Source organism: Pimephales promelas, chromosome 2 (assembly GCF_988280905.1).
Source record: "Pimephales promelas chromosome 2, fPimPro1.hap1.1, whole genome shotgun sequence".
In the NCBI taxonomy this organism is placed as follows: Eukaryota; Metazoa; Chordata; class Actinopteri; order Cypriniformes; family Leuciscidae; genus Pimephales; species Pimephales promelas.
In genome coordinates this window covers 44,121,666-44,131,831 of record NC_142770.1, presented here as the reverse complement: position 1 = coordinate 44,131,831, position 10,166 = coordinate 44,121,666, and the positions used below count along the sequence as shown (strand labels likewise).

General features: G+C 39.2%; 2 pseudogenes; both read left to right on the top strand.

The window, feature by feature from the left end:
• Positions 1-1,390: 1,390 nt before the first annotated feature.
• On the top strand, positions 1,391-2,576 carry LOC148997578 (uncharacterized; annotated as a pseudogene).
• Positions 2,577-3,370: 794 nt separating this feature from the next.
• On the top strand, positions 3,371-9,534 carry LOC148997577 (uncharacterized; annotated as a pseudogene).
• The last annotated feature ends 632 nt before the right edge of the window (positions 9,535-10,166 follow it).

Genomic DNA, 10,166 nt, shown 5'->3' with positions numbered 1-10,166 from the left:
CACAATTCAGGCAATAATCTATCATATGAAGTAACAGTGTAAACAAAATTCTAGTGTAAAGTGTAAATAAGGGGATTTCCATCACTTTATGCCTCTTTTATGTGCTTTTCCAGACCCTGCCCTACAGACATACTAGCATGATGTCATCTCAGAAGGTAGGCTTGTCTTGCAAAAAAAGGTTTCCAAATTTACCAGTAGCACCTCAATGCAGAACATGAGATCCACGGGGAGGAGTCGGATCAAAATCCAAGGTGTGGAGATGGGTAGGATTAGGGTTGGGTTTAGGGATTAGGGGGCGGAGTTGGGTAGGTTTATGTGTATGTAAGGTGGGAGGAGTTGGATCTGGATCCGACTCCTCCCCGTGGATTTCATGTTCTGCAGTGAGAACCATCTCAAATTTACAGCATATGACATGCCAGAAAAAGGGATCATTTCACAGCAATGTGATAAGTTTATTGTTATACCAAGATGTTTTTCATATAATATGGCGTGAAAGATCACTGTATTTGCCTAAAAATGAATGATCTTTAGGTTTTCTAAATTACATGCATGTACCCATTTGCAGAGAAAAAAACACATAGCTGTGTCACATAACTGGATGCCTGCAGAAGCTAGGAAAAGAGAATATAAAAGACTATGGCAGAGGGTGCAAAGGAAAATGAGAAATGTTCAAATTAACACAGCTGGTACTAGTAATGTGCTAGACAGTGAAGCACAAAATCCCAGGGACACTATGCCAATCTGTAACCCAGGCCTAAATAATGCAGTGACTGGAGAATCTAATAGTGACAGCGATGAAATGCTGTTTGTCAATACTGACATCAGTGCAGTCACATCGCTACAACATTCAATGGCAGAAGACACAGAGAATATGGTTCTTGAATATTCCAGTAGTGACATGGATGAAGAGTTTTTTGAGAGTAATGCCAACATTGATATGCCGACTGAAAATTTCGCAGAGGAGTTAAAGAAGTGGATCAATGAATACAATATAAAGCACAACGCTGCAGACAAACTGCTCAAAATTCTCAGGGATCAAGGGCATAAACACCTGCCATCTACCACTAAAACATTACTAAAAACGGATCATGTTGAAAGCCAAATGGTTTCTGGTGTCGAATGCATTAAATTAGGAGTGACTGAACAATTAATAATGTGCTTGAATCGGTATCCCAACAATTATGCAAAAGACATCACTGAACTTGAGATTTCCCTCAATGTAGATGGACTGCCACTCTTTAAGAGCACTGGTAAATCTTTCTGGCCTGTACTCTGCACAGTACATCTAAAACCAGCAAGCACATTTCCTTTGACAATTGCCCTTACTGAGGCCAAGCCCAAATCACTGGATTTCATTAAAGTCATTTCAGATGAACTGAAAACTATTCTAATGAATGGCTTTGCCTGGGGAGAAACAACAGTCAATGTGAGATTGAGATGCATTACCTGTGATGCACCAGCAAAAAGCCATGCTGAAGTGCATCAAACAATTCTCAGGTTACTATGGCTGTGACAAATGCACCCAAAAAGGCACCTGGGAGGGGCGCATCACCTACCAACAGGTGCATGACCTCACTTTGAGGAATGATGTCTCATTTAGAGAGCAACACCAGCCAGAACATCATCACGAAGATGCTGTGTCCCCTTTCAGCAATCTCCAAATTGACATGATCAAGTCTTTCCCTGCTGACTACATGCACCAGTGCTGCCTGGGAGTGATGAGAAAAATGCTCCTACTATGGTCACGGGGCAAGTCGGGGCATCGGCTATCGCCGGCTCAGCTGAGGGAGGTCAATCAGAGGCTGAGGAATTTGAGAAGTGACATACCCAATCTTTTTGCCAGGAAGCCACGCAGTCTGGAGGAATTGGAGAGGTGGAAGGCCACTGAATTCAGGCAGTTCATGCTCTACACTGGCAAAGTTGTTCTCCGGGGAATCCTGCCAGAAACCCTGTACAGTCATTTCATGGCCTTTAATGTGGCTTTGTGTATACTAGTGTCTCCACATTTAACACAAACCCACAATGTGTATGCCCATGAGCTCCTCACATATTTTGTTGAACAAGGCCGGCACATATATGGGAAAGAATTCCTAGTGTACAATGTGCACTCACTGCTTCACCTCACTGCTGATGCCACCACATATGGATCATTAGACAAATGCAGTGCCTTTGCGTTTGAGAGCTACCTGCACCAGCTGAAGAAGACGGTTAGATCAGGAAACCATGTTCTAGTCCAAGCAGTCAAACGGCTCCAAGAACGTTCACAAATTCCTATACAAGCAAGTGAAGAGAGACAAATACAATTGAAGCATCCTGATAATGTTTACATTGTTAGCCCAACATCCTGCTGTGAAGTTCTGGAGAGGATCAACTCTGGAAAGCTCTTATGTAGAGTCTTCTCCCACTTAACATCATACCTTTACGAGCCATGTGACTCAATGATCTACGGAGCCTATGTGTGTGGTCCATCAAAGATGGAGATTCTGGACGAGACAAAGTTGCAAGGAAGGGCAATGATCCTTGAGGATGGGCATGGCCGCAAAGTTGTCTTTTCTCTCCTTCACGACCTTGATTAAAGAAATACGGAAATATGTACATAGTTAGTATTCTTTTTTTCTGTCATTGCTTTAATGTCTTTAACTTAGATTTCATATTTATTGGCCCTTTTTTATAAGAAATTTATGTTCTTTGGTTGGATTTTACGTAGTTATTTTTGAAGAAGAAAATTCAATTGCTGTGGCGCCTGCATTATGGGTAGAGGAGGTGAATGGGGTAAGGGTACATGCACAATCAGACATATGCACACACACACACACACACATAATTAATACTGTATAAAATAAGATGTGATTAACTTTTCCATGAAATGTTTTAGGTTCTGATTTGCTACTGGCCCCGTAGAAACGCTGATGCCATGGCAAAGGCCTCCCAAAGGCCAGATAAGGATCTCTGGAAGCGACATAAAATAAGAATACTCTCCGAGACTGGTGAGAAAACTGAATAAATATATAGTCATGTGGAGGTACACTGCATTTAAATAGTAAAATGATTACAAAAACTAAAAAAGACAACACAAATTTATTCTGTCCTTAGACAACTATAAGACAGCCAGAGAGCGAGCCAAAAAAGCTGTTGCAAGCTCAAATGTGGACACAGAGGAAGAGGTGCTAAAAGTGCGGAAGAAAAAAAAGTTCCATCAAAATACTGGTCAGAGAGTGAAGGTAAACACGCGATAGCTTTTTCATGCATTACTACGCTGTTAATGTATAAAAATCATATACCATGCATGATTGCAGAGATATACTGTATAAACTATAGTCATCCTGAATTGATAGGAGAATATGAGATTCCAACTGAAAAAAGGAGAAAAATGTCCACATCTTCCCAAAAGCCAGTAAGCCTCCCAAAGCCTCCGAGTTGTAAGTAACAGATTTAACTTTTCGTGTAATTTCTTGTGTTGTGTTGATTTGATGGTGGTGTGACCAGTGTCAATTAGTGAACAGGCAAACTAAGTGTATTGCCAGCTGGCGGGAACAGGCTATTTTGTGCAAAATACAAACAGTATCATGTATATAATGAAAATCCTATTTTAAAAATGTTTTGAATTCAGTTGGAGTGTCTTTTTTTGAGTGAGTTGTAGGTTGTTTTTTTTTTTTGTCATGGCATTTTGTGTAAGTTACAATTCCTTGTAATCAACTCCCCTGAACTATGAGTTTATCCCATGCTTCCAATGTCTGTTCTTAGACAAACTACCTGCTGACATCACAATCACTGCTCACGCGCCTGAGGAAGATGAGCCATCCCTGCCAAATCTTTCAGCTAATAATACTTTCCATGGTATATGTTTAACGTTTGTCTACAATTCATCTGTTAAGATAAATGTTTTTTAGATTTTTTTATCTTCAGTAAATTAAGTTTATGACTGCTTTTTTTTTTAATACTGTCTAATCTCAATCTCTGTTACCTTAAATTATACGTTTATCTCTGTAAAGCGGCTTTGAAACAATCTACATTTTTAAAAGCACAAAATAAGAATGGAGATGACTTGACTGACTTACTATCCAAATTAGACTATAGCTAGAGCATCTGGCAACACAGTCATGCCAATGTTTTTATTTTATTTCTTGAAGTACCCCACCCCCAACAATATCCCATCTCAATTTTTCAGATTTCCAGCATCTCATTGAGCAATCTGAGCAGCGGATGCTCCTCGCAATAGAGAGAATGTCCACAGATATATCAAATGCAATTGAGCGTCTGGTCCACGCGATTTAACAGAATCGTCCTGGTTCGGCAACCATTACAACACCACCACAAGAGACCATTGTGAGGCCCTGTAAAACAGTGCAGGAGCTGCAAGCTTTAACATTAAAACTTCAGAGCCCAGACGAAAAAAAAAGGATGGTATGTTGATATGGCACAGAGTTCGTCAACCTTTTTGTCACAAAGTGCCATTTTTAAAATTCAAAATGTAGATCTGTGTGCATGTTGGCTAATTTATCTGAATGAAATACATACACCTTTCGCATTTGCTTGTGTGCCAGCGATTATCCCTGCTCCGCGTGCCATTGCGACACTAACATTTGCTTTTTAATATTTATCTTTATATGTTCCATAGATACAGTTTTTGAGCCTGATGGGAGGCAGCAACATTGGAGACTCTGTGAGGAGAATCCTTAGAAAAATAGCTACCAATGAGGCCTGGTCAAATTACAGCCTGAAAGGCCGAAAAGGAAAACTGACCTTCATAGGGACAGCCCTCCACCATATTGTTTTAAGTATGCTTTTCAAAACTTCTCTCTTCTTCTCACTTCATCATGTCCATATATCTTCGGATAATTTGTTCTCGTTTTAATTTCTAAACTGAAAAAATAAGAAAGGGCCCGGTTCCCCAATGACACTCACTCTTAGCGCACTACGAAGACTCGAAAGATATCTTAAAGGAGCTGTATAGAAGATTGTGGCCAAAACTGGTACTGCAATCACTTTCAAATTAGGGTGTACTACACTTTCCCCTTGACTCGAGGTTGCCAAATATGCTGCAGGATCCAGCAGAAACGAAGTTCTTTCTTTTCTTTCTGTCACAAAGTATTTCGAATTCATTTAGAGTTGTTTTTTTTTTTTTTTTGTTTGGGGTTTTTTTTTTGTTTCACAACGTTAGACTTTTTTTTTATCCGATTCAGACACGTTTGTATTTGCAGCTGTGGTCACTAAGAGCTGGCAACCCGAATGCCACAACACTACTGACTCCGTCATTGGTAGATCGGTGGAGGGTGACACATCAGAACAAAACACAACATGACATCAATACCAGTCAAGGGCTGCAACTGCACTTTTTAATTGACAATATCCTGACTACTGTTGTCAGTGATATAAGTAGCCTATTTGAAATGAGCATGATTTCTTAATGTCTAGTGACATATCAGGGAAAAATTATGATTAATTGAAATACATTTCTTGCTTATAGCTCCTTTAACCAAGGTGTTTATGTTCCTAAGTGTGTTCCCCGCAGTGTCCCCTTAGGAATCTTCTTTCTTTTTAATCTTCCTCTTCCTCTTTAATCTACAAAGGCGCTGTCCCATGTGAAAGTGCTGAATTAGATTTGCTCGGGAATTGATTTCCCACTTCACGCGAAGGTGCATTACGGCGCCAGTAAAATATAGACTATTAATTAAATTAAAATTGTCAGTAGGCTGTTCACACGATGGGCTCTATCTTGCACCCGGCGCAAATGACTATACACGAACGCATGTCTCATTCCTATTTTGCACGCGCGCAAAGCGGGATTTTCCCCTCCACAGTCGTCGGTAAACTAGGGAATGAACTTGGGCTCCCTGGGCGGATCGGCGCAAAAAGGAGGTGTTTCGGCGCAAACATTCCCTGGTGCTATTTTACACTTCCAGAACACAATTGCGCCACTGACCAGAAAAAGCCTGGTCTAAAGTCAGTGGCGCGTTGCGCGTTGTTCATAATGCTATTTTAAGCGCGCATGCTTGCCCATGATGTAGCGGGTACACAACGCGCATTCAATGATTCTCTCATCAACACAGATGCAGTAATTTTTATTTTTGAAAATCATACATTATAACAAGAAAAAGAGGTAAACCAAGGGGACGGTTTCCTCCAATCCGTCTCCTCCAATCCGAGGAGACGGTTTTGCAATCCGTCCCCTCAGTTTATAAACCGTGGTATACTCACGAATTCTCAAACTGTTCCCTCGGTTTAACAAATCGTGCCCACGAAACCGTATACCCATGCACGAGTTCCTAATTCGTGCTCTCTGATTCAAAAACCATGCCGATGCTTTCGCAATCTGTTCCCACTGGTTTGTAAACTATATACTTATATTTAATTTCACGAAAGGACACAAAAAAAAAAAAAACCTGATCCACCACATCATTCCCATAGAGGTTGATTCTGTTATAGCATTTATTTTTATTTATTTTTTTAATTTAATAATGTAATAATGAATAATGTTGATTATAAATAATAATATATGGGAGGGGCGGGGAGGAGGGGGGGTAATTATTGTAGGCTATCACACAAACTATTTATGAATTAGTTGATTAGTTTTTCGATAGCAAAAACAAGTAGTTATTTGGTCGCATGAAAAAAAAAAAACAATAGGATTGTTAATATCTTACTTACATCTCAGTTTTCCTCGAGTGAATTTAGGTGAAATGAAATCCAGACTGTGTCTGTCTCTGTCTGAGGTGAGCGGCACTCGCGTGAACGCGGCAAAAACTCCCGCGAAGCAGCAGTTTTTTTTTTCACTCTTATCTACACTCAAATGATTGGTTATTGCAGATTCGTGTCTTATTGTTTATAATTCTCAACGTTTCAACTAATTTCAATAGTGATAATCGTCATAGATCTATTGTTTTATCCCCCTTGTAGAATATGCATTTTTGTCGATTTTGGAGGGACCAGGGCAGTTTTGTCTCATAATATAGTAATTTTATTTCCAAATCGCGCTGTTACTATACAGGGCCCGGTTCCCCGATAACGCTCACTCTTAGCGCGCTAAGAAGACTCAAAAATATATATCTTACCTAAGTTGTATATGTTCCTAAGTGTGTTCCCCGAAGTGTCGCTTAGGAAACTTCTTAACTCGCTCCTCTTACGTTCGACGTTACAAAGGCGCTGTTCCAAGTGAAGGTGCTGAATTAGTTGGCATCGATTGCTCAGGAATCGATTTACTTCGCGCGTAAGAAAGATAACACGTTCTATGCAAATTAAACATTCCTCAAATTATTCGAGTAACATTTATTTTAACATTGTTTAAGTTATCACTTATCAGTAAAATATAGACTATTAATTAAATGATCAAATTGTGATTTGTCAAAATGTTAGAGATGACGATCAAAGCAGGATGTTCACAGAAGCGCGAGCCGCGCGCGAATCCCAATGCAAAACTTCACGAGATAGTATGCAAGTGGCAAAACTAAACATCTATCAAAGCTCAGATTCAGGAAGGGGATATTTACAGGTAAAGATAAAGAGACTGAGAGAAGAAGAACGAGAGAGGGAGATGGAGATCAGTGGGAAACTAAAGTGGGCATGTGGGTAAAATGAGTCCCACTCCGGTCCTGAAACCTCTCACTCAAAGTGCAAACCTCAAATCTCCAAATCCATAAGCTATTTCTCAGCCTTTGACTCTTGCATAAAAGTTTTAATTGCATAAAACACTTTTTTCAAAACACTACACACAATGGGCTATGCACAGCTTCAGCTACTTCCTGAATTTCAGCCAGCTCCTTGTTTCCTGTCTGCCATTATTAGACACATTGATTAATTCAGGTGTGCTTGCCCTCAGTAGTCATGGCAACAATAATCAGACACACCTGAATTAATCAGACAGGAAACTAGGAGCTGGCTGAAGTTCAGGAAGTAGTGCAGCTGTGCATAAAGCCCATTCTCTACCTAAAACACAAAACATCTAGCAGGAATTGACTTGCTTTTCTTTTCCAAACATACCAATCAAAATGCTACAATTATTCACCAGGTCACGCAAAAACTCCTCATATGTGCAAACTCTAATTGTTTCACTGATCGCTAACCAATCAATGCTTTACTGTAGAATAAGCCTATAATAGGTCAAAGGTCAGATTACCTGTTTTGAACAATAGATGCCAACAATGGACAGAGACCCCCACAGAGTCATTTGTGTCCTTCTCTGTATTACTATATAAAGAATATACTTTTGGTTTACATATGTTTATGGTTTTGTTGGATAGTGTATACAATAGTAATGTTTGGCCTAATGAATATTTTCTTTTTCTACATTGCATTGGTGATTACAGTGTAGGCCTACTAGTTACCCCTCTCAGAAGACTACTTTCACCATACATTGTATTGAAATGTAGATATAAGTGTATGGAAGACCAAAGAGCTTTACATTTAGAAAGAAAAAATATATATATATATATATATATATATATATATATATATTTACATGGTGTATCAAAAAATGCACTATTATGAAATAAGTGTTTGCCATTTGATGGAAATGCTTCATTCTGACATGTTTATGGCATTTTGAATGCAGTTACATTTTTGAAGGAGATGCGAGGCATTTTGCATTTTTGTGTGAAGTTTTGGGAATTGTGTGTGGAGTTTTGAAAAAAGGGTGAAATAGTTTTGAAAATGTGTGAAAGTTTCTAAAGACTGCTGCACAGTGGCGGAAACTAGCGTCTTGAGCTCAAACAACACGGTCATGATGTTCTAACACTAAGAGAGTTTAAGAACGGTCCAGACCAACCTTATGAAAGTGTGACTTACAGAAGATATACTTAGCGTACGAACGTTTCGGGAACCGTGCCATAAGGTTAAGAGAGAGGTTAAGGAATAGGTTAAGAACTACTTAGAGATAAGAACTTTTTGGGGAACCGGGCCCGGTATACCTTCTTACGTGCGACGTTACCAGGTGCTGTCCGTGGCGATGGTGCTGAATCTGTTGATATCGATGGCTCGAGAATCAATTATTCTCTCGTGGTGGGGCTACTTCTCTGCGTTATGTGAGAATATATAAATATATAATATGGAATATATCTACATATTTTAAAATGTAATCATGTAGGCCTATCACAATAACGTCATAATAATGGCCCATATCAAGTGTTTACGTGCTGCTTTTTTTCCATTTTTGTTCGGTGGAGTGAATTATTGTTCTTGTAAACTGAAGCCCTGCATTAGAGACTTCACATTAATTTTGGTGCCTTTTTTTTTCTTCTCCAGGTGCTTGTGCTAAACAATTTCCGAAAAACACGGAAAAGGAAATCGATTCATGTATAGGGGAAACACTCAAACATGCACCTCACCGTGCCAAGGTGGTCGCAACACCTGTAAGTTATTTTATTCAATGATCTCTCTCTCTCTCTCTCTCTCTCTCTCGAATAACATAACTGCTTTGATTTATCTCTTAGACACCAAGTTTAAAAGTCGTTGAAGTGATTGGTAATAAAGTTTGATTTTTTTCAGGCAGTGGAAGAAGAACAACTTCAGGCACCTCCTGAGGATGGAGACAGTGACTAACATACACGCCCACACACACACACTCTCTCTCTCTCTCACACACACACACACACACACACACACACACACACACTATATATTTAGTAGTTATTTAATTTATTATATTTCATAGTTTTTCTTTTTATTTGTTGTTCATCAGGGACTACGGAACATACAATTAACAAATCTTTGTCTTGTTCTAATTTTATTTACTTTTGATTTATATGCTTATGCATGACCACATATAAATATTAATTCATAATCTGTTTTTGATTACACAAAATAAATAAATAAATAAATAAACAACGAATCTCTGCTTTGCATTGTATCTTTGAATGTGTTAAACGTTAAACGCATGCTTAGTTATTATTATTAAGTTTCTGCAAGAACAAATGTGAAAGAGTTTCTGCATTCTAGTTTGGTTACAGGTCTTGACAACAGCGACGTTCTGGGAACATCACATAACCAAATAAAACATTGGTCCCCTAAACGTTCTGAGAACGTCCCGAATGTCCCGTGAAGGTCGCAAAATAACGTCCTCCGACCCTTTAAAGAACTCCACATCATGACGGTCTCCGAACGTTACCGGAACGTTACTGGGCAACGTGTTTGACACCGGGGACGTTTTGAGAACGTTCTAGAAACATCACATT